The sequence below is a fragment of the Mustela erminea genome, chromosome 16 (assembly GCF_009829155.1).
Source record: "Mustela erminea isolate mMusErm1 chromosome 16, mMusErm1.Pri, whole genome shotgun sequence".
Lineage (NCBI taxonomy): Eukaryota > Metazoa > Chordata > Mammalia > Carnivora > Mustelidae > Mustela > Mustela erminea.
Genome location: NC_045629.1, coordinates 44,555,819 through 44,563,088, shown reverse-complemented (window position 1 = coordinate 44,563,088; position 7,270 = coordinate 44,555,819). Strand labels below are relative to the sequence as shown.

The window sequence follows — 7,270 nt, the reverse complement described above, 5'->3', positions numbered from 1 at the left end:
AACTTTCCCAGAGTAAAAAGATTCCTCAAAACCTCATGATAACATTAAACTACAAAATTCTGGAAATGCAGGGAGTTATTTTTCAAATTTTTGCCTTAAGATTTTTTTTTAAGTCTATGAAAATATATAGTGAGGAGTGTGTTGAGAAAGGTGGAGAGGGTGCCTGGGTGGCTCAGTGGGTTAAGACGCTGCCTTCGGCTCAGGTCATGATCTCAGGGTCCGGGGATCGGGTCCCGCATCGGGCTCTCTGCTCAGCAGGGAGCCTGTTTCCTCCTCTCTCTCTCTCTCTCTGCCTGCCTCTCTGCCTACTTGTGATCTCTCTCTGTCAAATAAATAAATAAAATCTTTAAAAAAAAAAAGTGGAGAAAAAAAGAGCTTCTGGTTGATGGATTCAATATGTCTGAAAACACTTCAATAATGTAGAGAAAAAAACTTCAAGAGCAAGAATTTTTATAAATAGAAGACTTTCAGCAAGATGGACAGGTGAGCAGTTCTTGCATCAATTGTACCCACAGGAGAAAGGTCTCAAGAAAGCTAGTTGATAGAATCTTCTGTAAGACAGAGTTGGCTACATCCAAAGATTCATCTTTTACTAGAACAATGTCATAAGAGTCCATGTACTTTTTAAAAAGCTCTTCCACCCTATCATTTAGATATCCAATTTTCAGAATGTGTTCAACATTAGCTACTCCATCTGCCATTCTTATATCCCCTTGAGAATCTCCCAGCAGAGTTAGTTGCTGTTGTCTTTTCATCAATTGAAATATTCTGTATTCTTCAAGGCACCATCATGTTCGCTAAATAAAGAAATTAGTTTGCTTTTAAATCCTTTGAGCACCCCCATTACCATCAAAATCCATGAAGCCAGACACTATTGTGATGTTTGGGTGATAAACGCTAGCCTGATGGACTACCTCCTCCAGCATATCATCAATACCAGCTGAAAATATGAACACAGAAATACTGTATTGCTGGAGCTTATCAAAGAAATTCTCATACTCTTCCTTGAGCATAACATCAGATTCTGCCACCATGTGATTTAATATACCATTCAACAAGCAAACCATGTGATCTAGTATACCATTCTACCATATAGGGCTACTTCTCTTCTACAGTAAGAACAGGATCAATTTTAATAGCGTATTATTCCTTTAGTTGCAGTATCTTTTTTCAGCATTCATCTGTAACTAGCTTACTGTTGTCACTGATATAACAACATGTTGGGCATCTTTTCCATTCACAGGAAAATCTACTGAGTGTCATCAAAGTTTGTTACTTCCTGAAGTTTGACAGCTTCTCCCTTAATAAGACCACAGATAATCTCTTCTACTCTTAACAGCGTTCTTGTTTAGAACTGGACCTCTCTGGAATTATTGCATCATTCTCACATGTATAGTGAGATTAGACATTTTTTGTTATCCAATCTTCCTTAGGGCACTTGAGTTCTTTTGTACTTGAATTTGTCTTAGGATAACAGCATAGGTGGTAAGCAATATCCAGAGATGCAGGGCTTGGATACAGACATCTTGATGATCTTGGTCTTCCATATTGTCTTTCTCTTTAAGGTACATATGTACTGGTCCAGGACCCCCCACGTACACACTAGTGCTTTCCACCACATCTATCCTTGCCACAGCCACCTGGCCCATGAAAGAGTGTCCTGTACCTCCCAGCCAGAAAAGAAACATTCAAAGACATTTTTAATGGTCCAGACATTATAACTCTCAGATCACTCAGAAGCAAAATGACAAAAATGTAACGTAAGACCCAAGAACATTACTTAACAGTGAACAGAAGAAGCAAGTTATATACATGGTATTTTTAGTTATAATCTCTCTGCTGAAGGATACCTCAGACTAGAATCCAATGACCTTAGGTACTAGTCCTATCTACACCAATGCAGTTTCCCTACTGCCCATATCCATCTTTGAAATAATTAAATAACCCAGCAATTTCAATAAGGTTTTACTGTAAATATGAACTCACAAATGCTTCTTAAGTTCCCAAAGATAAGCGATCTATACAGGGTTGGCTTCATGGACATGCCACTTACGCATTCAGGTGCATAGATTAGAAGGGCCTAAAGTTGGTTTAATGCTGTCACTATATTGACATTCTTCACAATTTAACAAGGACCCCATATTTTAATTCTGTAGTGGGCCCCATGAATTATGTACCTGGTACTAATTATAAATACCAAAACTGACATGAGGATTCTGAGTTACTCTTTACATATAGTCACTTGTGTCATGCATTTGACAAAAATCTGATCAAATTTACCTTCAAACACTTTAGTTAATAAACTAAAGCTGGAAAACCAGCAAGTTGGACTCCTATAATACCTAGGAACCTCTTGTAAGATAGGCATGTTGCAAGAATAATTCATCTGTTTCAGAGTTTGGAACTTCCACTTCCTGCTCTAGTAAAACAGGGTAAAGAGAAAACTAGGTAGACTTTCCTCTCAGGTGATCAATTGTCTTCGTATGGGAGCACATATTTAACTTGGTTTTCTCTAAATTTTCATTTTATTCTTTGATTCTTCCTCCTAAAAAGTTTTATAAATTAATTTATTCATTCATTCAACGTCTGACGAGTACCAAATATATGCCAGGCATTTTGTGCAACACTAGATAGACAATATAAAACAAGGCCGAATAAAAATAAAACAAGAAAACAGTCTCCTTCCACAAGAAACTTAAGGTCATCAAATCAATCACACCTAATTTTCTCATTTATAGTCTTTATAATTTTGTGATATTTTCTCCCAGGGTATTAATTTCTAATCTATGAATCTAGAGAAACAATAAGATACATACCAGCTTTTTCAATAGCAAAATAATAGAAATGTACCTTGTAAAACATCAGCTTTTACTATTTAATAATGAAAGTTGGCTGAAAAAAAAAAACAAAAAAAACAAAGTGCCTTAACTGTGTGAAAGGAATCCAGTGAATAGTTAGCATTGCTCCTAATCTAAACCATGTCACCATTCTTCCTTTCCTATAAATGGCATGCACTATCATGGTCAGTCTCAGAGCTGGCTCCCAGCCCAGTCAGCCCCTGCAGCCAGCAGGGCCCAGGGCAGCAGTGTCTTTTATAAGTAGGTAAAAAGGATTTGGCTTGAATCTCAATTGCTGAGTCTTTCTGCAAGATGGCAAATACATAACCCAAGTGCTTTGGAGCGGAGCTGATTTTAAAAGCATCAGAACAAATGAGCTTTCTCTTAATCGCGGTCCAAACAAAAACCAGTTGGTCCCCTGCAGTCTTTCTTCATCCTCAGTACTGTAACTATGGCTCTTCGGTCTGGAAAAGCATCCCCCTTATAACACAAAGCAGCAGATGCCTAATATCTATTTCCATACCAGCTTCTGGGCTGAGGAAGTAACAACTGGTTGGAATTAAGCCGAACCTGGAAACATCCTGGGGTTCATTTTTATTTGAGGTTACAAAATCAACAAGTGCCATTTTTCTGAGCTGGGTAAAAGTGAGCAAGGTAAAGGTATCAAATGGCACTCAATTCGTACATGAATGAAGGCTCATATCCCCTGACAGCTTGGCATGGGCGAATTCAGTTCCTGCAAAGCATATGGAGACTTTTATTTCCCCTCTCAGTGAAAATGTGTTATTTTATGTGCTCAGACTATTACCTCCTCCACTGCCTTTTTAGAGAACATCTATTTCTGGTGAGAGCTGCCAATTTATTATCCCACAATCTCACCCCACAGTTGGACACATGACCAGTATGTGCCAATCAGAATCTTCCTTGGGGTTTCTCACAAGATTTGGAGGGAAAGCGTTTTCTTTCCTCTCTAGGCTATAAGAATATGAGATCTTGGATTCCTGGGGTCTCATAGAGTCAGAGAACTGAAGAGAACAGGGCTACAAGCGGAGAACAGGAGAAATGAGAAATGACAAGGGAGCCCTGGTGTGCCTGTTCCTGGACCTAATCACCCAAAGGCCAGACCCTCCTCTGCGCCATCATTTTAGTGAATAAGCTACACCATCTCTTTTTATGTATTACTTTGTTTATGCTAGTCAAGATTGGCTCTCTGACACTGTCAAGGAAAGGCGTCCTGACCAGTTCACTCTCTATGCTATAGGCTACGTGTTTACAGCCTGACTGACATCAAGCAAGTTCAAATCATAACCAAGAGGGTGAGATGGAGCCATATTCTCATACTCAAGGAAGCCTACCTCCAGCCAATTAATTTCTTTAAAGTCTGTCAGAGTCACACATAACTTTGTGAAAGCAACTGATTTAGAACCTAATGTTCTTTTCTGTGTGGAGTGTATCCATCAATCATGGTGTATGTGCTGGCATTTGGACAGGCGAGTATAAGCCGTGTGGAGAGAGGAGGCAGGGCATATCCAAAAACCCTCCTCAAACCCAGAACTTTGTCATACAGCTAATGAAAGGAAAGTGCTGCTAGGTCCCTGAACTTTCATTTATATTGCAGTCAGTTCCCTTCAACAACTGGCTCCATGGATTAAGACTCATGCTTCTGCAAATCATTAACTTCTATACAAAGGTAGAGACCAGATTAAATGAACATCATTTTGAACAAAAGAATGAACAAAATGAACAAATAAACAAAAGAATTCCAAAGTCAAGTTATCAATCTGCTCCTCCATACTGCCCATTACGCATTCCCTTCCCATTCCACCCACACTTTCATTTAGGGACCTCTACTACTCATTCATTCATTCTACAAATACTTCTGAGTGTCTCCATATTCCTGCCATCATGATTTAAAACATGAGTCTCCCCTGATGCTCTCTGGTTACTCCAAACAAAAATTAACAAACTGAGGGTTGGGTGAAATATAAACATCAGGATCAACAAAGCAAACTAAGGGGTAAAGCCTACTGTCACAACTCATTAAAAACGGGGAGCTGAGGACACAAAATGTCCCTACGTCTCCCAGAAGTAGTACTGGTGACTTAATAAATCTTGAAAATTTCTATGAGTACTCCCAACAAGGGGAGGAAGGAACTTAAGGGAGTTCTCTCTTTTTCTTCTTTTGAGAGAAAATGGTTGCTGGGGAAATAATAATAAGGTAAAATGAATAAACAGGGCTGGCTCTCTCTGATGGACTGAAGACTCTAGAACTCTACATAGCTTGGGGAAAATATTCAAAAGCCCAAGAGTGTCTACCCAATGAAAGAGGAAATACCTTCAACTATATCTGTGAAGATGAAAGGAGAATGAGTCAGAATAAGTCATTTATGATATATCAGCACAAAAAAATCTGAATCAAGCTCCCTTGTTGAACTTAAGTGAGATGAAGACATTCAGTGTGGTGACCTTACAGACATATTACATAGAGGAAAGGAATGAAAGGAAGCAACACAGCAAGCAAGATAGAATCCAGTTTGCCCAAAAGACAAGGAGGAGAAGAGTTCCCCAAGAGCACTTCAATCTACATAATAATTTCATAGGTGTGTTAATTCAATAAGACAAAATGAGTGAGATGAAAGAGATCCCAAGAAATGCAGAGACAAAAGGCAGACATTAAAACAAGAGGAAAATCTCCAAGAATGACAAAGATAACTCAGAATAAGAACAAATTTTTTATTTCCCTTACATAACAATGTTTTCTTCAAAACATGGAAGAAAAAAAAATCATTCAAAGATTACTAGAAGAACCTTAAAATGAAGAACAGTTGGCAGTTTTTAAAAATATATACCATGCTGTGGATATACCTGGTTTGTCCATCTAATATCCATTTCTCTTCTTCTTCCTGAGAACAAAAAGTACTCTTAGATATTCACCCCTCCTCCATAGGACTCCTGTGTTTTGGGAAGGCTGACCCACCCCATGTCCAAAACAAAGAGCAGGTTCAGATTATTTTAAACCAATCTGGCAAATTCAGCTTCCCTGGCCACAGATACTGATTTAGGCTGAGCATGTGAATCCAATGAGTCAAATAAGGTAAATTTTAGGTTTCTTGCTTAAAACACTGAAGAAAAATGACTCTGTATTCTAGGGAATATAAACTCTAGCGAGAACATTCACAAATATTTCGTAGAGTGAGTTCTGCCATATATGTGTGTATACAATACAGTGCAGCAATTCTTCCATTTCATTTCACTATCTTTTCTGATAAATTTAGGAACTATTAAATCTTTATGTTTCAAAATTTTTCTGGAACTTGTCGGAAATCCAACCTCTAGGAAACTGGAGGAAGCTATCCATAGGGCAATATCACGCTGGAGGCAGTCGACTGCAAGTCTTCCCAGGGTAGGTGTGCAGGGTAGGAGTAGGAGGAGTGGCTGCTGGGAGTTATTTGCTGCTGCCACCTGTACTTCAGGACTAGGGCCCTGGAGAAGCTGCAGGACTACAACAACCAGGCTAGAGAAAGCCCACCAAAGGAGACCACCAAACCCAGGAAACAAAACGCTTTTCCTCCTCCAATGACTGCCAGAACCCTCTATTAACAAAGCTTATTAACAAAGCTGGTAAAGGAACAACATTTAAAGAGCCCAGATAAATTTTCACAGAGCATCTAAAAGAACAAATTTGGAGCTGAGCGACAATAAACTGATAATCAACCTTTTGCTTGCAAATCTATGCCATGTATTTGTTTTCTTTAACTGCATATAGATACAAAGTTTAAAAACAATGTGAGGATCTCTGCCTTTAAGGTGAACTCAATGTTTTCATTTATTGAGATTACTGATGCATTTGAATTTATTTGTACCATCCTATTTTGTATTTTATTTTTCCTTTCCTATTTTGCATCTAACTGGTATCTTTTTCTGTTAGATTCTGCTCCTGCCAAACATTACAATGCTTTACAATAATCTCACTTTTCATTTAATTGTAGTATAATATTTAAGTTCTAACTTATTAAATCCTTCCAGATTAGTCACTACTATAATTTATAAATAATTTTTAAATGCTTATATTTATCCATGATTATGACTTTATTATTGCTCTTGCATCTGAAACTGTCCTTCTCAGGTGGTTCTTTTCTTTCTGAAAAATATCCCTTAATAAGTTTTTTTAGCAAGAGTCAGTGCTTGGTAAATTTTCCCACCATTTGTGTGAAAAAATTCTTTATCTTACTCTTTAAAAATGATAAAACTAAGTACAGAATTGTAGATTGATTTTTTTTTTTTTTTACTCAGTACTTTGAAGACAGTAGTCTTTGGTGTTCCAGTGATCAATGCCCTAAGTCTGCTTTCAGACTAATTATTGCTCAAGAGAAAAATATTTTTTTAATTTTTCCAGTATAATTACTATATAGTACTTTATTAGTTTCAGGTGT

At 37.8% G+C, this 7,270-nt stretch overlaps 1 pseudogene; it reads right to left on the bottom strand.

Annotated features, from left to right (window-relative positions):
* Positions 1-467: 467 nt before the first annotated feature.
* Positions 468-1,649, bottom strand: LOC116574954 (annotated as a pseudogene).
* Between the last annotated feature and the right edge of the window lie 5,621 nt (positions 1,650-7,270).